Genomic DNA, 22,075 nt, shown 5'->3' with positions numbered 1-22,075 from the left:
CAGCCGCAGGCATATCGGCCTGACGTCTGGCTCTAAGAGCGCCATAATTAAGTCCGTCCCGTGACAAGGCGAATGAACCTGAAAAGCTTCAACCTGCCATCCACTTCCCTCTGCTTTTTGAAATGGAAGTGTGCTGCGTTTAGTTCGTCGCTCGTTTTTGCACTCTGAAATGTCACGGAAAGAGAGAATTTCAGAAGGTCGGGATGCGATGAAGGTTGAGTCGCTACATTACATTTCATGTGCACATCTTACTGGCTTCACTTATTGGTGGAAATATGCTGCTAACACATTGTCTGAGTAAAAGTATTCAACCAAAACCACAGAAAACACTTTTATCTAAATGAAAAAATGGATTTTAAATGCAAGTGTGACAGTCTTAAATGTAAACGTACTTGAATATTGAAGTAAGTGTACTTGAATGTGCTTGAATATTCAAGGTTTTGCACTAAATGTCAAAACTAACATGTCAGACTTGTGCTATTTATAGTCAAGCATACAATATGTCTTATTCCAGCTCTCATATACATCCAGAGACAGTGATGGAGCATTGAAAAGCCCCTGTAGATCAGTGTGGAGAAGGAGAGGATTGTGGGATTGCATCTTTTTATATCTGGTAGGTTTCTTCACGTCATAGATTGACAGCTCTCTTTGTTTATCTACATTTAAAAAACTTGCTGTCCTCACTGTCTTCTATATTGGTGGAAACCTAATAAACATTAATAGTAATAAACACTATTTTTATTGGTGGAGATGTGCTGAAGTGATTGAATTTGGCTGCTAACACCCTATCTAGGACAAACTAGTTTGGGATGCAACCAAAACCAATGAAAATGCTTTAACTTTAATGTGAAATGGATTTAAAATGTGTGTCGGTCTTGCCAGATTGTACTTGAATATTGAAGGTTTTGCACCAAATGTCAAATCCAAGATGTCAGAAATGTGCTATATATAGTCAAATATATGTCTTATTCCAGTTCACTTTAATATATAACCAGAGCTACAGACAGTGATGGAGCATTGAAAAGCCCCTGTAGATCCGTGTGGAGAAAGAGAGTACAGTGGGATTGCATCTCTTTGTCTCTGGTAGGTTTCTTCACTTCATAAATTGGCAGCTCTTTGTTGATCTACAAAAAAAAAAACGTTGTAAACACTCTTCAGATCCACATATATGTTAAATGGACAATTTAATGTCTTGTTTTTTGGTGGAAAGAGGCTAAGAAAGAGTATAAGATGCAACCAAAACCACTGAAATTCTTTAATTTTAATGTAAAATGGTTTTCAAATGTAAGTGTTCAGATCTTGCTAGAATGTACTTGAATATTGAAGGTTTTACACCAAATGTCAAAACCAACACATCAGAATTGAACTATTTATAGTCAAAATATGTCTTATTCCAGTTGTCTCTCATATACATCCAGAGACGGTGATGGAAAAATATAAAAAGCTTTGAAAAGCCCCTGTAGATCAGTGTGGAGAAGGAGAGGATTCACTTCATAGATTCACGGCTCTCTTTGTTTATCTACATTAAAATAACTTGCTGTCCTCACTGTCTTCTATATTGGTGGAAACCTAATAAAATGTAGTATAGGATGCAACCAAAACTATGTAAAATGCTGTAAACGTAAGCTTTAATTGATTTAATTTTAAATGTACAGTTTTACATGTCTATTTTTAGTGGTGGAGATGTGCTGAAGTGATTGAATTTGGCTGCTAACACCCTATCTAGGACAAACTAGTTTGGGATGCAACCAAAACCAATGAAAATGCTTTAACTTTAATGTGAAATGGATTTAAAATGTGTGTCGGTCTTGCCAGAATGTACTTGAATATTGAAGGTTTTGCACCAAATGTCAAATCCAAGATGTCAGAAATGTGCTATATATAGTCAAATATATGTCTTATTCCAGTTCACTTTAATATATAACCAGAGCTACAGACAGTGATGGAGCATTGAAAAGCCCCTGTAGATCACTGTGGAGAAAGAGAGGACTGCGGGATTGCATCTCTTTACCTCTGGAAGGTTTCTTTACTTCATAGCTCTCTTTGTTGATCTACAAAGAAAATAAAAATAAAATTAAACCCTTGTAAACTATCTTTAGATCCGCTTACATTTTAAATGTACATCTTACTGTCTTCTATATTGGTGGAAAGAGTCCAAGAAAGAGTATAAGATGCAAACAAAACCACTGAATGCTTTAATTTTAATGTAAAATGGTTTTCAAATGTAAGTGTTCAGATCTTGCTTGAATGTACTTGAATATTGAAGGTTTTACACCAAATGTCAAAACCAACACATCAGAATTGAACTATTTATAGTCAAAATATGTCTTATTTCAGTTCTCTCTCATATACTGTACTTCCAGAGGAAGTGAAAAAGCATTGTAAAGCCCCTGTAGATCAGTGTGGAGAAGGAGAGGATTGTGGGATTGCATCTTTTTATATCTGGTAGGTTTCTTCACGTCATAGATTGACAGCTCTCTTTGTTTATCTACATTAAAAAAAGACCTAGCTGTCCTTACTGTCTTCTATATTAGTGGAAACCTAATAAAAACGTAGTATAGGATGCAGCCAAAACTACTTAAAATGCTGTAAACGTAAGCTTTAATCGATTTAATTTTAAATGTACAGTTTTACATGTCTATTTTTATCGTCGGAAATGTTCTGAAATGCTTTAATTTGGCTGCTAACACCCTATCTAGGAAAAAACTAGTTTGGGATGCAACCAAAACCAGTGAAAATGCTTTAACTTTAATGTGAAATGGATTTGAAATGTGTCGGTCTTGCCAGATTGTACTTGAATATTGAAGGTTTTGCACCAAATGTCAAATCCAAGATGTCAGAAATGTGCTATATATAGTCAAATATATGTCTTATCCCAGTTCACTTTAATATATAACCAGAGCTACAGACAGTGATGGAGCATTGAAAAGCCCCTGTAGATCCGTGTGGAGAAAGAGAGGACTGTGGGATTGCATCTCTTTACCTCTGGAAGGTTTCTTTACTTCATAGCTCTCTTTGTTGATCTACAAAAAACCATTGTAAACACTCTTCAGATCCACATACATGTTAAATGTACATCTTACTGTCTTGTTTATTGGTGGAAAGAGGCCAAAAAAGTGTATAAGATGCAACCAAAACCACTGAAATTCTTTAATTTTGTTGTAAAATGGATTTTAAATGTAAGTGTTGCTAGAATGTACTTGAATATTGAAGGTTTTGCACCAAATGTCAAAACCAACACATCAGAATTGAACTATTTATAGTCAAAATATGTCTTATTTAAGTTCTCTCTCATATACTGTACTTCCAGAGGTAGTGAAAAAGCATTGTAAAGCCCCTGTAGATCTGTGTGGAGAAGGAGAGGATTGTGGGATGGCATCTTTTTATATCTGGTAGGTTTCTTCACTTCATAGATTGACGGCTCTCTTTGTTTATCTACATTTAAAAACTTGCTGTCCTTACTATCTTCTATATTGGTGGAAACCTAATAAAACATAGTATAGGATGCAGCCAAGACGACTTAAAATTCTGTAAACGTAAGCTTTAATTGATTTAATTTTAAATGTACAGTTTTACATGTCTATTTTTATTGGTGGAGATGTGCTGAAGTGCTTGAATTTGGCTGCTAACACCCTATCTTGGACAAACTAGTTTGAGATGCAACCAAAACCAGTGAAAATGCTTTAATTTCAATGTAAAATAGATCTGAAATGTGTGTCGGTCTTGCCAGATTGTACTTGAATATTGAAGGTTTTGCACCAAATGTCAAATCCAAGATGTCAGAAATGTGCTATATATAGTCAAATATTTGTCTTATTCCAGTTCACTTTAATATATAACCAGAGCTACAGACAGTGATGGAGCATTGAAAAGCCCCTGTAGATCACTGTGGAGAAAGAGAGGACTGTGGGATTGCATCACTTTGTCTCTGGTAGGTTTCTTCACTTCATAAATTGGCAGCTCTTTGTTGATCTACAAAAAAAAAACGTTGTAAACACTCTTCAGATCCACATATATGTTAAATGGACAATTTACTGTCTTGTTTATTGGTGGAAAGAGGCTAAGAAAGAGTATAAGATGCAACCAAAACCACTGAAATTCTTTAATTTTAATGTAAAATGGATTTTAAATGTAAGTTTTCAGATCTTGCTAGAATTTACTTGAATATTGAAGGTTTTACACCAAATGTCAAAACCAACAACTCAGAATTGAACTATTTATAGTCAAATATATGTCTTATTTCAGTTCTCTCATATACATCCAGAGACAGTGATGGAAAAATATAAAAAGCTTTGAAAAGCCCCTGTAGATCAGTGTGGAGAAGGAGAGGATTGTGGGATTGCATCTTTTTATATCTGGTAGGTTTCTTCACGTCATAGATTGACAGCTCTCTTTGTTTATCTACATTTAAAAAACCTGCTGTCCTCACTGTCTTCTATATTGGTGGAAACCTAATAAAACATAGTATAGGATGCGACCAAGATGACTTAAAATGCTGTAAACGTAAGCTTTAATTGATTTAATTTTAAATGTGCAGTTTTACATGTCTATTTTTAGTGGTGGAGATGTGCTGAAGTGCTTGAATTTGGCTGCTAACACCCTCTAGGAAAAACTAGTTTGGGATGCAACCAAAACCAGTGTAAATGCTTTAACTTTAATGTGAAATGGATTTGAAATGTGTCGGTCTTGCCAGATTGTACTTGAATATTGAAGGTTTTGCACCAAATGTCAAATCCAAGATGTCAGAAATGTGCTATATATAGTCAAATATATGTCTTATCCCAGTTCACTTTAATATATAACCAGAGCTACAGACAGTGATGGAGCATTGAAAAGCCCCTGTAGATCACTGTGGAGAAAGAGAGTACTGTGGGATTGCATCTCTTTACCTCTGATAGGTTTCTTCACTTCATAGATTGACAGCTCTCTTCATTGATCTACAAAAAACCGTTGTAAACACTCTTCAGATCCACATACATATTAACTGTACACTTAACTGTCTTGTCTATTGAAGAAAAGAGTCCAAGAAAGAGTATAGCACGCAACCAAAACCACGGAAATGCTTTAATTTTAATGTAAAATGTCTTCCAGTTCTTTCTCATATACTGTACTTACAGAGGAAGGGATGAAGCATTGAAAAGCCCCTGTAGATCAGTGTGGAGAAGGAGAGGATTGTGGGATTGCATCTTTTCATATCTGCTAGGTTTCTTCACTTCATAGATTGGCACATTTTGTTGTAATTTGTATGAAAAGCTCCACTTTTGGCCGTGCATTGGCCTTCATATTCAAATACATTTCCAAATGCTTTCATTTAAATATTGAAGCATGCCTCCTAATAGCATTATCCAAATCCCATAATTGCTAAAAGATTCAACTCAATTCAGTTCAGCTTTATTTGTATAGCGCTTTTACAATGTAGATTGTGTCAAAGCAGCTTCACATAAATGCTCATAACAGAGTAGTTCAGTTTTTAGTGTTTACGTTCAGTTCAGTTTAGCTCAGTTCAAGATAAATTATTTCACATTTTTCTGATCTGGATGAAAACCTTTCATCACCCAGCAACTTTCATTGACCATATGCCATGTATTTAAATAGAAAAGATAAGATTCACAATACTTAGATCTATCTACTAAAGATAGATCTACAATACTAAAGATCTATACTTCATGGGTTTGGACTTGGGGAGAACATGCAAACTCCACACAAAAATGCCAATTGGCTCAGTCGGCACTCGAACCAGTGACTTTCTTGCAGTGAGCCCACAGTGCTAACCACTGAGCCACGGTGCCGCACAATTTTCTAATCTCTTAAGAATAAAAAAAAAAGTTAAAAAACTTGATAAAGAAATGTCATCTGGAACTTTGAATGTGAATTTGTCAAGTTTGTTTGGACTTCATTTGACAGACTGCTCATCTCCTGCGTTCTCAGACTGTTACGCTGAGAGGAAAGCACCTCTCGGGTTTTCAGCGTAAATGCTCTCTCACGTTCCCTTTCACGCTTTTGCATTGATGGAAAGTCTGAAGTGCCTTTTTAGGCGCTGAAAAACTTTTGCACAGCATAATGGATTATTGAAAAGCTGCCTGAGGGTGCTTGCGTGAGGGCTTTGACATGATCGGACCAACTTGCTTTTTTATTCTTCTTCTTTCTTTCTTTCATTCACAGATTCATACTGGGCTCCAAATGATTGTGACACAAAGGATCTCAACCAAAAGGCTGTTTTGAAGGTAGACAGCGAAATGATTCTGTTTTATGAGATGCCTTCGGCTGTTTTAAGGCCCAAAAAGGTAATCATACATCTGTGTTTCTGTTTATGCAAGATTGATTTTGAGCATCATTGCTAACTTCAAACGCAATCCAAGCACACAATGCATTCTCAGTGTAGCCACAAAGAAATAGCGGCATGCTAAAACCAAGCTACATTTGTGTAGCGCTAAGAACAAATCTATTACAACACGCAATCTTCTGAGGAACAATGTGTTTTGTATACTTGTACACAAATGTTCAGCTTTAAGTTGTGGTTTTATGACTGACAGATAAATTTGCTGCTTATTCAAGAATTTTTGGAATTTTGAAGTGCCTAGCTAGACATTTGTGTGATTGCCAATGAACTTTAGCATGCTCTACCACAATGGTAGCATGTTTTAGCATATTGCTAAAGAGCTTTAAAGCTTTTCTATGATCGTTTAGAATGACGTTGACACTATTAACATGTTAAGATGTAATAGAGCATTGCTAGCATATTTTTAGCACATTGCTGACAAGTCTTAGCACATTGATACCGTGTTTTAGAACTTTACCAAGATCTTGTAGCATGTTGTTGGTTTACGTCCCTATTGAATAAACCAGCTTAAACCAGCCTAGGCTGGTAGGAGGGTTTTATCTGGTCGACCAGACTGGTTTTAGAGGGCTTTTGGCCATTTCCAGCCTGGTCTTAGCTGGTCTGGCTGGGAGATAACCAGCTAAAACCAGCTTGTCAAGCCTAGCCAGGCTGGGAGCACAGCCAAAACCAGCTCTGTCCAGCTTAAACCAGGCTGGTCAAGCTGGTTATAGCTGGATTAAGCTGGTCATATTCCAGCCTGACCAGCTATGACCAGGCTGTAAATGACTGGAAACCAGCCTGGAAATAGCCAAAACCCCTTTAAAACCAGCCTGGGCGACCAGCTAAAACCAGCCAACCAGTCTAGGCTGGTTTAAGCTGGATTTTTTTTAACAGGGATTCATTACTATTATATATTAGAGCATTGTTAGCATACTACAAGCACATTGCTAACAAGTATTAGCACGTTGATACCGTGCTTTAGAACTTTTCTAAGAGCTTGTAGCATGTTGTTCATTTTAGCTCATTGCTATCATATATTAGAGCCCTGTAAGCATATTTATAGCACATTGCTAACAAGTCTTAGCACATTGATACAGTGTTTTAGAACTTTTAAAAAAATTTTTAGCATGCTTGTTGGTTTTAGCTCATTGCTATCATATATTAGAGCATTGCTAGTACAATAATAGCATGTTGCTAACAGGTATTAGCATGTTAATACATTGTTTTAAAACTTACCTGTAATTTTGTATAATTTTGTTGACACTTTAAGCACATTACTACCATGTTTTTAAACATTGTCAACTGTTTTAGCATGTTGCTACCATATTTAAGAACTTTTTAAAGACTTTGTAGTATGTCATTGCATATTTTGTGCATTGCTGCTATGTTTTAGAGCATTTCTAGTATGTTATTAGCATGTAGACAACATACCTGAGCCCACTGATACATGTTTTATAACATTTCCAGCATGTTGTAGCACGCAATCGGCATGTTTAGCACATTGCTACAATGTTTTACAACATGACTTGCACATCCATAACTGTCTAGGATATTAGGAAATGTGTAGCTAACATAACAACATGCTAACAATGCTTCATGTTTAAGAACCCTGCCATAGTGTAGTGTGTTGTAAGCATGTATATGGCAAAGTATGTAGCATGTTTTAGCTCATTGCTAACTTGCTTTGATAATGTTTTAACTTGAAATAGCTTATTGCTTAGTGCTATTTAGCGTATTACTAGCACAATTAAATATAGTTTTAGAATGTTTTAGTATGTTGTTAGCACCGGGGTGTCCAAACTCAGTCCTGGAGGGCCGGTATCCTGCATAGTTTAGCTCCAACTTGCATCAACACACCTTCCAGCAAGTTTCTAATATATCTAGTAAGAGCTTGATTAGCTGGTTCAGGTGTGTTTGATTAGGGTTGGAGCTAAACTCTCCAGGGCACCAAGTGTGGACACCCCTGTGCTAGCATGTTTTAACACATTTAGAACAATTGCTAGCATGATTTAACATGTTAAATATCGATCGATTGATTGATGATAGTGAAATTTGAAATAATATCACATTAGCTTAGCAAGATGCTAACATCAAACTGAATTTGTGTAACACAGAGCCACTTAACTGTGTAGCTAAATGTCCATAAATCTGTCCTATTCAACATGTTATCTTCCGAGGAACAGTTTTAAACAGTCCTAGTTTTACTGTATCTGATCTCCAGACGGCCTTGATCGGCAGCAGACAGATGGAAATCAGTATTTTAGACAGAAAGCTAGATACGTTCAGACGAGTTTAACCTTGTCACAGATAGTTAAAGCACCTTCAATGCTAAGCTTCATAACACAGAACAAAATCTGCAGTGATTACAGCAAACTCTCCATCACCTTCCTTTCATCTGTTTTCTGCTCTCGTTTCCTCCTTTTACACCTTTTAATGGCTAAATCGGCATTTAATTAGCATTACAATTGAATATTTAATGCGGGAATTATTTCTGATGACTTGTAAATTGACGTTGCCGTGGAAACAGCGCTGGATGTTTGTTTCTGAAATGCTGCTCTGCTGTGAGCTGCGCATAATGCGAGCGTAACGCAGCTTTATTAGCATTCAGCGCGTCATGCTGAACTCCTAACCGGCCCACAGTCGCTCAGGTTCACCCGCTCATCATTTATAATGCACAGGAATGCAGAATAAGCTGCATTCGGGAGCGTTCATTCATTATGTAGCACTCAAAACACACTTATGAAACAGATTTACACATATTTTTGAATATCTTTTGCATAAAGGATTCATTTTTTTCACAATATGTAAGATGTTTTCTTCATGTTTTGTTTATTTCTATATGATCATGTTCATTTGTTTATTTATAAATTCATATTTAAAAGATTATATTTATAAAAAAGCATAAATGTGGTTATTTTAAATATAGAATTATTCACTAACAAGTACATATTCAGTTACATGTAAATGATATTAGATTCTGTTTATAATTTCAGAATATTTGTAAATGTACTATACCTTACCTGATAAAAGTCTTGTCGTCGATCCCAGTTGTAAGAGCAACTTGACTTCTAGTTGATCGTTTGGAAAAGTGGCAGAAGAAGCATCCCAATCATCACAAATACTACTGAAGACCACATGGGCGCAAGATTCTCATAGAAATCTGTCAAGTTTGGTGAAGGAAAAATCATGGTTTGGGGTTACATTCAGTATGGCGGCGTGTGAGAGACATCAACAGCCTGAGGTATCGAGACATTTGTGCTGCCCATTACATTACAAACCACAGGAGAGGGCAAATTCTCCAGCAGGATAGCGCTCCTTCTCATACTTCAGCCTCCACATCAAAGCTCCTGAAGGCAAAGAAGGTCAAGGTGCTCCAGGATTGGCCAGCCCAGTCGCCAGATATGAACATTATTGAGCATGTCTGGGGTAAGTTGGATGATGCATTGAAGATGAATCCAAAGATTCTTGATGAACTCCAGATGACTCATGTGAAGAATGAAGTCACATGCATTGCTCAGGTGTGAGCTTCTCACAGACTTCAGCAGAGTGTAAAAATCTTGATGCATCTGTGGGTCTTGTCTTTAAAATCTGATCTTTAATTTGTATTCTCTATTGGATTCAAGTCAGGTAATTGGCTCTGCCATTCTACAGCTTGATGTTCTTTCTCTGAAAGCATTTGAGAGTTCTCTTGGCTTTATTTTGGATCATTGTCTTGCCGAAATGTCCACCCTGGGTTCATCTTCATCCTCCTGCTGATGTAGATGTTAGACTGAAGCAGCTGATATTCATTTACACTGAAGAGGGCAGAGGGTTGCTGAAGAACTACTTAGAGATTTCAGCTGCTGTCTGCCTTTTTACACCTCCCTTTCTTCATGTGTTCAACACTGCTTCCCTGTGTAATTACATGTTATTACACATAACTTAAATAGGTAAACTAAATAGGGAACGAGCAGCGGAATGGTGCATAGGCCCTATTGGAATTGCTCCATTTCTTGTTCTTCTTCTTCCTTTCTGGAATGAATCGCAATTTTGTGGGTCTAAACATGCCTGAAAACTCACGAAACTAATAGCACACGCCGCAAAGGTAACGAAAATGTATGTTTCTCATAGGTATGCACTTTTGAGGGACTGGCCCCCAAGCTACGTTTCATTCACACGTACGAAAATTGGCCCACACGTCAAACATGCCAATACGTACAACAAAAGTCTCTTGGAGCAAAATCTCAAACCCAACAGGAAGTCAAATATCTTTAACTTCCTGCGCCGGAACAGTGGCGTTTTTGGCATTTCCAGGCTTGTATTTTAACTCCTCCTATTGATTTTATCTGATAAACACCAAGAGGTTTTGTCATCTAAAGGCCTTGGTAATGTTAAACTGTGAAGATCTAGAGTTTTCGTTGATGGGCGTGTCCGTGGCGGCTTTGTAAACTTCGACGATTCGCCACGAAACAGGAATTTGTAATAACTCAGGCATGCATTGTCCGATCCGCCTCAAAATTCAGTTGTTTGATAAACGTTCTGACCTGAACACGTTTACACGCCGTTATCCAGTTACAGTTATAGCGCCACCTGCTGGCAACAGGAAACGACATGTTTTACAGTGTAATAAACTCCAACCAATTTTATCGTATCAGCACCAAATTTGCGTGGTGTTATCTGAAAGCTCTAGCGATGATATATTGTGAAGATCCGAGTTTGGACACCCCTGATTTAGATTTTTCGCCAAAGGGCGTGTCTGTGGCGGCATGACAATCCTCAGTGACTCGCCATGGAAGAGGAAGTACTTATAACTCAATCACACAATGTCTGACCTGCCTGAAACTTAACATGGTTGATAAAATTTCTCTCCTGGACACATCTATATACCAATATTGAGTCACAGTCATAGCGCCACCTGCTGACAGAAGGACGTTTGGCTTATAACTCAGCCACACAACGTCTGATCTGCCTGAAAATGCACAGGTTCGATGAAATTCCACTCCTGAAGACATCAACATGCCAATAATGAGTCACAGTCATAGCGCCACCTGCTGACAGAAGGAAATCTGGCATTAATCTGTGATTTTCCCAGATTTTTAAAATATATATCAGCTTAAATTATTATTGTCTGCTGTTCGCTGTCATCCTTAGGCCACCGGGCGGTGGTGAGCCCGGGTGCTGGGGCCCTTTTATTGCTGCTTGCAGCTTTAATTAGTTTTATTTTCTTTGCATATATTGATTTCTTTGGTTGTTACCAAAAATCCGGCGGAAATTTTAAGTCAGTGGCACCTTTAAAAATATGTTTTCTAAAAGAAAATGGTGACATTTTCAATACTTATTTCCCCCTTATGTATCTGAAGGAAAAGCAACTGGTGTCCAGCAGGTGTGAGCTTTGTGTATTGGGTCTCTCTGTGATTTCAGGGCACAATCATTCACTGCATAAACTGCCGCCACACACCAGCTGTTTCCAACATCTTCATCCGCACGTCTGGAAACACCACCCCAGATGGCTGGGCGAGAGATATGACTGCAGTTTGATGTACTACATCCATAAATAATGATTTCATGGCGGAGAGCTAGCTTGACTCTCAGAGACCTTTGCTGTGACGCTCCTGCTGTCGGTCCATCCGATGGGGCGAATGGCCAGACGTTTGCTGTAATACAACACTTCAGCAAACAATATTTGGTAAATGATGATTGTAATGTGTTTATGAAAGTCAAAGAGTTTCCTTTATGCTATCCAGCCTGCTAGCTGAATACAAATTAAAGCTGAATCCATCTAAATGCAAACATCTAGCAAAAATGAGTACTGATATAGTTATTTTTTTAGTTATAACGGTGTTAGTACATAAATGTAACCACAGAAGTGTCACGCTTTAAATAGGAAAATGATCAAAACACTTTGGTCATTTTTGAGGAAGATGCTAATGGTCTAATTTGATTCAATGATCTATGCTAAGCTATGCTAAAAGTGCTCCCGCCAGACCCGAAGATCGGCTGAATGGGTTTTAAAATGGTGAAACAGTTTACCTCTAAAATTGGTCTGTTTACAAAGAAAGAAAGTGGAGCGTTGCTTGTGAAATAATCTGAAAGTATTATTAATCGCTTAACTTGATGCAAACAGACCAGTCAGTCATAAATGTCTGATGACTAACTCCAGTGTACGTTACAGTTGGCATGAAACAGAAGTTAAGATTGTCCCTTTTTATCATGACATCCAGTTGAAACAAAAAAGTATGATGGTGTATGATTTCATCCTTTGGGAACCAATTGAATTGTTGGAAGATGAGCGCTGCTAACAAAATGAAGGAAGACTTGAAGACCAGTTTGCACTCAGTTGTGGGAAATGCTGTGTTCTGGAATCACCATCGGCACCACAATAAATGACTGATAGCTTTGTCCTAAAGGACTGATAGCCCCGCCCTAATTTACCAATAGCTTCATCCTAAATGACTGATAGATCCTCTCTAAATGACTGATAGCCCCGCCCCTAAATGACTGATAGCTCCGCCCTAAATGACTGATAGCCCAGCCCCTAAATGACTGATAGCTCCGCCCTAAATGACTGATAGCCCAGCCCCTAAATTACTGATAGCTTTGTCCCAACTGACTTACAGCCCCACCTCAAATGAATGATAGCCCCGCCCCTAAATTACTGATAGCTTCATCCTAAATGACTGATAGCTCCTCCCTAAATGACTGATAGCCCCGCCCCTAAATGACTGATAGCTCCTCCCTAAATGACTGATAGCCCCGCCTCTAAATGACTGATAGCTCCGCCCTAAATGGCTGATAGCCCCGCCCCTAAATGACTGATAGCTTCGTCCCAACTGACTTATAGCCCCACATTAAATGAATGATAGCCCCGCCCCTAAATGACTGATAGCTCCGCCCCTAAATGACTGATAGCTCCGCCCTAAATGACTGATAGCCCCACCTTAAATGACTGAAAGCCCCTCGCTAAATGACTGACAGCCTCCCCCTTGATAGCCTCACCCTATGACTGATAGCCCCGCCATAAATTACTCATATACTCACGCCTGATAGCCCCGCCTCTAAATGACTGATAGCTCAGCGCTAAATGACTGATAGCCCAGCCCCTAAATTACTGATAGCTTTGTCCCAACTGACTTACAGCCCCACCTCAAATTAATGATAGCCCCGCCCCTAAATTACTGATAGCTTCATCCTAAATGACTGATAGCTCCTCCCTAAATGACTGATAGCCCCGCCTCTAAATGACTGATAGCTCCGCCCTAAATGGCTGATAGCCCCGCCCCTAAATGACTGATAGCTTCGTCCCAACTGACTTATAGCCCCACATTAAATGAATGATAGCCCCGCCCCTAAATGACTGATAGCTCCGCCCCTAAATGACTGATAGCTCCGCCCTAAATGACTGATAGCCCCACCTTAATTGACTGAAAGCCCCTCGCTAAATGACTGACAGCCTCCCCCTTGATAGCCTCACCCTATGACTGATAGCCCCGCCATAAATTACTGATATACTCACGCCTGATAGCCCCGCCCCTAAATGACTGATAGCTCAGCGCTAAATGACTGACAGCCTCCCCCTTGATAGCCTCACTATAAATGAATGATAGCCTCACCATAAATGAGTGATAGCCTCACCCAATAGCCCACCCTAAACAATTAATAGCCCCGTCTTAAAGGACTAATAGCTCCACCCTAATCAAATAATTTCAGTAATCAGTAGTTTAGGATGGGGCTATTAGTCCTTAAAGGCCGGGTTAGCCTTTAAGGACTAATAGCCCCATCCTAAATTACTGATAGCTCTACCCTTATAAACTAATAGTCCCACCCTAAATGACTGATAGCTCCACCCTAAAAAACTAATAGCTCCACCCTAAATGACTGATAGCTCCACCCTAAAAAACTAATAGTTCCACCCTAAATGACTGATAGCTCCAACCTAAAGGACTTATAGCTCCACCCTAAATGATTGGTAGCTCCACCCTAAATAACTGATAGCTCCACCCAAAAGGACTAATAGCTCCTCCCTAAATGATTGATCGCTCCACCCTAAATAACTGATAGCTCCACCCTAAAGGACTGATAGCCCTACCCTAAATGACTTAAAGCCCCACCTTAAGTGACTAATAGCTCCACCCTAAATTACTGATAGCTCCACCCTGAGGGACTAACAGCTCCACCCATAAATATTAATAGCCCTGCCCCCTAAATGACTGATAGCCCCGCCCTAAAGGCAGATCATGTGACTAGAAGTGAAGAAAAATTCATATTAAAGGGAGGGGAAGATTATGATCAGTTGGCGTGAAGTTAATACACTTATCGCTGCACACTGTAAAAAAAAATGCTAATAAATGCTTCCCTTAGTTTCCGTTTATTTACAGTTGTGAATTGAATTATGGGATGTTGATCTCAAGGCAATAAAAAAAGGCAGAAAAAAATACACAATACGGAAAACTGCTAATTTAGGGATGTTTTTTACAGTGTCGTTGTCCTGAATGCATCTTTAGCGTAGCATCACCCGTTCAGAAGTATCGACTAGCAGATTGCTGCTCAGAGCCTGAGCACCGGCACCAGCCACCATGTAAAAGCCCTTATCTGCGCCTCTCAGAAAGTCCCCGGTGTCTGTGCGATTAATCGTGAACACTCACTCGAGACCGGATGTCACGCTAGCATTAGCCGCTGGCCAGTCTGACCCCAGAAACAATGGCTGTGGGTTACAGAGACGCCTGGAGCTCGACCCAGGACAAGAGCCTATCACTGTGGACAGACCAGATCATCTTTTCATACACGTCCAGATGAGGAAAACCCTAAAGATGAAGATTCAGAAGGTCTAAAGCGGCGACTGGGGGAGTCGTCTTCACGGGGTGTGAATGGAGATTCTGAGACTGACATTTCGTCGCTTATGCAGTACATGTTCAGTGAAAACCCCTTCAGAAAAGCTGCCAGGTCTTATTCTGCACGTTCTGACCACATTCTGTTATAAATCAAATAGCATTTGAGTAGTTTTCAGAGCTTTTTAGTCACTAAAGGATTGTCAGATTGTTTCGACTTATTTTTGTTTCATTATTATTATCATTCTAATTATTATTAGTCACTTCTTCAATCTACAGATATCTGGAATGATCAGATGTGGCTGTAAACCGTAACATTTTCACAGCTTAAATAAACTACGTTGTATTTAATGAGAATATTATTAGTAATGCGTGCGGCATAGTGGCTCAGTGGCTACAGGTCGCCTCACAGCAAGAAGGTTGCTGGTTTGAGTCCCGGATGGACCAGTTTACATTTCTGTGTGGAGTTTGCATATTCTCTCTGTGTTGGCATGGTTTCCCCCTATTCCTATTCATAGCATAAATATGCATGTTTCTAGCATTAATTAACATGTTGTTAGCATTATTCCAACATGAATAGGCATGTTTCTAACATAAATTAGCATGTTTTGTTAGTAGTTGTTAGCATGCTTAACATTGATTGTTAAATGTTGTTAGCATGATTCTAACATAAATTAGTATGTTGTTGGCATGTTTCTAGCATGAATTAACATGTTGTTAGCATGATTCCAACATGAATAGGTATGTTGTTAACATGTTTCTAGCTTGAAGCAACATGTAACTAGCATTGTTCAACACGGATTAGCATGTTAGCAATATTCTGGCATGAATTACTATGTTGTTAGCATGTTTTTTTAGCATGAATTAGTATATTTCCAGCATGTTTTATCATGAATTACCATGTTGTTAGCATGATTCCAACATGAGTCAGTATGTTGTTAGCATGATTCAATCATGAATCAGTATGTTGTTATCATGATTCCAACTTGAATTAGCATGTTATTAGCATGAATTAGCACAGTTCTAACACAAATTAGCATGTTACTAACATGTTTCTACTATTAATTGGCATGTTAGCGTGATTCCAGCATGAATTAGCACGTTCACATGATTCCAATATGCATTAGTATGTTGTTAGCTTATTTCTAGCATAAATTAGCATTTTCTAGCATGTTTTACCATACATTAGCATGTTATTAGCATGATTTCAATTTGAATTAGTGTGTTATTGGCATGATTCTAGCATGAATTAACATGTAACTGGCATGATTTTAACAGGAATTAGCATGTTATTACCATGTTCCTAACATTGATTCGCATGTTGTTAGCATGAATCCAACATTAATTAGCATGTTGTTAGCATAAATTAGGATGGTATTGGTAGGATGGTACATAAATTAACATATTGAAAACATGTTTCTAGCATGAATTAGCATTTTTTCTAGTATGTTTTAACATGAATTAACATATAACCAGCATGATTCTAGCAAGAATTAGCATGTTCCTACATTGATTAGCATGTTATTAGCATGAATCCAACACAAATTGGCATGTTGTTAGCATGTTTCTTGCACAAATTAGAATGTCTTCAGCATGACTCTAACATGAATGTTACTGGCAAGATTCCAGCATGAACTAGCCTGATTTTAACATGAATTAGCATGTTGCTAGCATGTTTCTGGCATGAATGAATATGTTGCTAGCATAATTCTAGCATGTTGTTACCATGAATTAGCATGTTGTTAGCATGATCCTTGCATGAATTAACATGTTGTTAACATGATTCCAAGTATGTTGTTAGCATGTTTCTAGAATGAATTAGCATGTTGCTAGCATGTTTCTGGCATGAATGAATATGTTTCTAGCATGTTGTTAGCATGAATTAGCATGTTGGTAACATGATTATTTCATGAATTAGCATGTTAACATGATTCCAAAATGAATTAGTATGTTGTGAGCATGTTTCTAGATTGAATTAGCATGTAGCTAGCATGTTTAGCATGACTAGCAAGATACCAACATAAATATGTTGTTAGCATGATCCTTGCATGAATTAACATATTGTTAACATGATTCCAACATGAATAAGTATGTAGTTAGCGTGTTTCTAGAATGAATTAGCATGTTGCTAGCATGTTTCTGGCATGAAAGAATATGTTGTTAGCATGATTCTAGCATGTTGTTAGCATGAATTAACATGTTGGTAGCATGATTATTTCATGAATTAACATGTTGTTAGCATGATTCCAACATGAATTGGTATGTTGTGAGCAAGTTTCTAGATTGAATTAGCATGTTGCTAGCATGTTTTTAGCATGACTAGCAAGATACCAACATGAATATGTTGTTAGCATGATCATTGCATGACTTAACATGTTGTTAACATGATTCCAATATGAATGAGTATGTTGAAAGCATGTTTCTAGAATGAATTAGCATGTTTTTAGCATGACTAGCAAGATACCAACATGAATATGTTGTTAGCATGATTCTAGCATGAATTAACATGTAACTAGAATGATTCAAGCATGAATTAGCAAGTTATTATCATCTTTCTAATGTTGATTAGCATGTTAGCATACATTTGTATGTTCTTTACATGTTTCTAACACTAATTAGCATGTTGCTAGCATGTTTTTAGGAAGAGAAACATACTTAGCCTTTATTGATGTGTGATTTTTAATTTCTTTTTTTTTTTTGCAAATGTTTATTATTATTAATAAAGGTAAGGCACCCAGTAGTGGGTTGCAGCTGGAAGGGCATCTGCTGTGTGAAACATATGCTGGATAAGTTGGCGGTTCATTCCACTGTGGCAAACCCTGATGAATAAAGGGATTAAGCTGAAAAGAAAATGAATAGATGAATGGACATAAGGTGTCTAATCAGCTTTTGTGTGAGTTCCTCCACGTGTCTCTTCATTTAGACCTTTATTTAATCCTCTCGGGATTGAATCCTCATATACTGCCGACTACATAATTTTGCAGGAGCCGTTGAATGAAGCTCCATCTCCCAAACCTGCTCAGCTCCAGGATCATATTCTCGTCCTCATATCTTCTCGCGGCGCTCCAGCTATTCTGCTCAAGTCTGGAAATATGATTGAAAAGGCGGCAGATTGAGCAGGTGTCTCCTGAAACCACTCTTTTTCTTATGAATTTACCAGCTAAGTGGGTTTGCCAGGCATGACAGTAGCGGGTTTTGCCTGTCCTCTCGGGCTTAATGGATAATTCCGAACCTGGCGCTTTTTAATATTGCATTTCCGATATTAAACACTTCGTCAGCTCGCCGCCCGGAGCACAGATACTACTATGACAGATGATAAAATTTCCTGCTGGTTAAAAATGCAGGAGGCTCCGTCTAGAAGCGGAGGGTGAAGCCGGGACGCAGAGCTCTCCTTCAGGCTTGGAAAACAGCAGGTTCAACAAGTAATCTGATCAGGTTTTGGCCATTGGGTTGGTCAAATATTGATCGTGGGTTGTTCAAAAGGAGAAATAAAAGGGATTAGATCACAAAATCCAGACTTTTAGAAATGCTGGGTTATTTAAACCCAATCTGGGTAAATTCTCAAACGTTGGGATAAATTTGGTCCTATTCCTTCATTTTTCTTCTGCGATTTCATTTCAGAGATCGCCACAGCGGAATGAACTGCCAACTATTCCAGCAGATGCCTTTCCAGCTGCAACCTAGTACTGGGTAACACTTATACACTTTCACATTCACACACACCGATTTAGTTTACTTTACCAATAGCACATGTCTTTGGGCTGTGGGGGAAATTGGAGCACGCAGAGGAAACCCACGCCAACACGAGGAGAACGTGCAAACTGCTCACAGAAATGCCAACTTTTGACTTGAACAAGCAACCTTCTTGCTGTGAGATAACAGTGCTAACCACCGAGCCACCATGCCACCAACTATTCCTATTTATTTAATGTATTAATAAGCATGTATATAGCATAAATTAGCAAGTTGCTAGCATGTGTTAGCATGAATTAGCATGCTATCATGATTCCAACATGAATCAGTATGTTGCCAGCATGTTTCTAGCATGAACTAACATGTAACTAGCAGGAATTATCATGTTCTTAGCATGTTTATAACATAAATTAGAATGTTAGCTAGCATGTTCATAGCATTAATTAACAGGTTGTTAGCATAATTTCAAAATGAATAAGCATGTTTTTAATAAAAAGTAGCATGTTGTTTGCATGGTAGTGTAAATTAGCATGTAGCTAGCATAGATTAGCGTGTTATTTTAATATTGTTAAACTTGTTAGCAGATTCCAACATGAATTAGTATGTTGCTAACATGTTTTAGCATTAATTAGCATGTTGTTAACTTGATTCCAACATAAATTAGTGTGTTGTTAGCATGTTTATAGCATAGATTAGCATGTTGCTAGCATGTTTATGCATAAATAAGCATGGTATTAACATGACTCCAACATGAATAAGTATGTTGTTAACCTGTTTGTAGCATAAATTAGCATGTTGCTAGCATGTTTACAGCATTAATTAACATGTTGCTAGTATAATTGCAACAAGAATTAGCATGTCTCTAACATAAATTAGCATGTTGTTAGCATGATTCTAGTGTAAATTAGCATGTTTCTAACATAAATTGGCATGTTGTTAACATTTTGAACATTCAATGTTAAACATGTTGTTAGCATGATTGCAACATGAATTAGTATGATGTTAACATGTTTATCATGATTTTGCATAGATGCTAGCATGTTTTATCATGAATTAGCATGTTATCATTATTCTAGCATGGATTAACATGTAAGGATGATTCCAACATGAATTAGTATGATGTTAGCATATTTCTAGCATGAATTAACATGTTCTTAGCAAGTTTATAACATAAATAAGCATGTTAGTTAGCGTGTTTATACCATTATTAACAGGTTAGCATGATTCCAACATGCATTAGCATGTTTTAATATAAAGTAGCATATTGTTAGCATGGTAGTGTAAATTTGCATGTAGTTAGCATGAATTAGCATGTTATTAGCATGTTTAACATTGATTGCTAAACATGTTGTTAGCATGATTCCAGCATGAATCAGTTTGCTGTTAAAATGGTTCTAGCTCGAACTATCATGTACCTAGCATGATTTTAACATGAATTAGCATGTTGCTACCATTATTTAACATAAATCAGCATGTTTTCATTATTCTAGCATGAATTAACCTGTTAGCATGATTCCAACATGAATTTGTATGTTGTTAGCATGAATTAGCGTGTTGCTAGCATGAATTAAGATGCTGTTAACATGATTCCAACATGAATTAGTATGTTGTTAACATGTTTATAAATTAGCATGTTGCCAGCATGTTTTAGCATTAGTTACCATGTTGTTAGTATGATTCCAACATGAATTATATGTTTCTAATATAAAGTATCATGTTGTCGATTCTAGTTTAAATTTGAAAAAAAAAAAGCCCTCGTCTGATTTTTACCACGTTTTCAGATTTTACCACATTCTCACCCTGTTATTCACTCGTTCACTTTACTTTTTGGATTCTGTTTTTGTACTCACCATATAAGCCGGTCGTCGACGTCATGGTCAGCTCCTCTCTGCGTCTCAAGCCCACTGACGTACACGACGAGCTAACCGGACAAATTGGTTGCACTGGGAAAGCCCTTTCACACAGAGGTAAGCAGTCAGCAGGTAAGCGCTAAAAAGAATGGTGACATTCCGCCTCGTAGCGTTTGCTTAAAAAATGAAATGCAGCCATATGCACCTCCGTCTACATAATTTGTATTCTCCAAAAACGTCCATGGGACTATGTTTTCAGAATGAGCCTGGTTTGCATATATTGTTTTATTACGGTAATGAAAACAATGATTTTTGTTCAAAATATTTTCCATATTATGGTTAGGTATTTATTTTGTGTTGCGGTAATGAGAACATCTCCAATAAGGTAATGACAATAATAATATTTTTGCATATTACATAATGAGAACAATGATTTTTGTTCAAAATATTTCCCATAGTATCATAAATTTCATTATGTTGCGGTAATGAGAAGATTTACAAAATGGTAATGAGAATAATATTTTGGTCTATTACATAATGACAACAATAATTTCAAAATATTTTCCATATTATGGTTAGGTATTTATTTTGTGTTGCGGTAATGAGAACATTTCCAAAATGGTAATAAAAATAATATGTTGGTGTTCTGGTAATGGGAAAAATGATTTTTGTTTAAAAACATTTTTCATATTATGTTAATTATACTTATTTTGTGTTGCGGTAATGAGAACATTTCCAAAATGGTAATGTGAATAATAATATTTTTGCATATTACATAATGAGAACAATGATGTTTGTTCAAAATATTTCCATAATTTTTTTTATGTTGCGGTAATGAGATTTATATTGAAATTTATAACATGGTAATGAGAATAATTTTTTGGACTATTAAGTATTGACAAAAATTTTTTTTGTTCAAAATATTTTCCATACTACGAAAAATATACTTATTTTGTGTTGTGGTAATGAGAACATTTTCAAAATGATAATGTGAATAATAATATTTTTGCATTTTACGTAATGAGAAGAATGATTTTTGTTTAAAACATTTTCTGTATTATGCAAAATGTATTTATTTATGTTGTGGTAATGAAAAGATTTACAGCATGGAAATGAGAATAATATTTTGGTCTAATACATAATGAGAAAAATAGCCTTTGTTCAAAATATTTCCATATTATGGTAATTGTTTATTTTGTGTTGCGGTAATGACATTTTCATGATATTTAAGTACAAAAAGGTTTAAGCAACACTAATTTAGCATTTAATCCAGATTAAAGGAAGATTATTTTTTTCTTCTTCTTCTTTTATTTCTTTTGATCGAGTATTTTTTAAATTTGATGCAATCCGATGGCCAAAATCTAATCAGATTTCTTTTGAACAGCTAGCGCCTGGTATATGCTCCACAT

General features: G+C 37.2%; 1 protein-coding gene and 1 long non-coding RNA gene across 2 annotated transcripts in view; one reads left to right on the top strand and one right to left on the bottom strand.

Annotated features, from left to right (window-relative positions):
- Nucleotides 1–22,075, top strand: part of kdm4b (lysine (K)-specific demethylase 4B) — an 814,203-nt gene that overhangs the window by 453,136 nt on the left and 338,992 nt on the right. The window lies entirely within an intron of this gene.
- LOC147838343 (uncharacterized) lies at nucleotides 10,156–15,240 on the bottom strand. The gene is made up of 5 exons (XR_015521659.1): nucleotides 14,209–15,240; nucleotides 13,812–14,165; nucleotides 13,044–13,222; nucleotides 12,888–12,953; nucleotides 10,156–12,841 (listed from the first exon to the last, which is right to left on the bottom strand). It is a non-coding gene; the product is annotated as an uncharacterized LOC147838343 (long non-coding RNA).

The sequence above is a fragment of the Danio rerio genome, chromosome 22 (assembly GCF_052040795.2).
Source record: "Danio rerio strain M-AB ecotype USA chromosome 22, GRCz13ab, whole genome shotgun sequence".
In the NCBI taxonomy this organism is placed as follows: Eukaryota; Metazoa; Chordata; class Actinopteri; order Cypriniformes; family Danionidae; genus Danio; species Danio rerio.
Note: the sequence above shows the minus strand (reverse complement) of the source record. Positions and strands in the feature narration are given on the sequence as shown.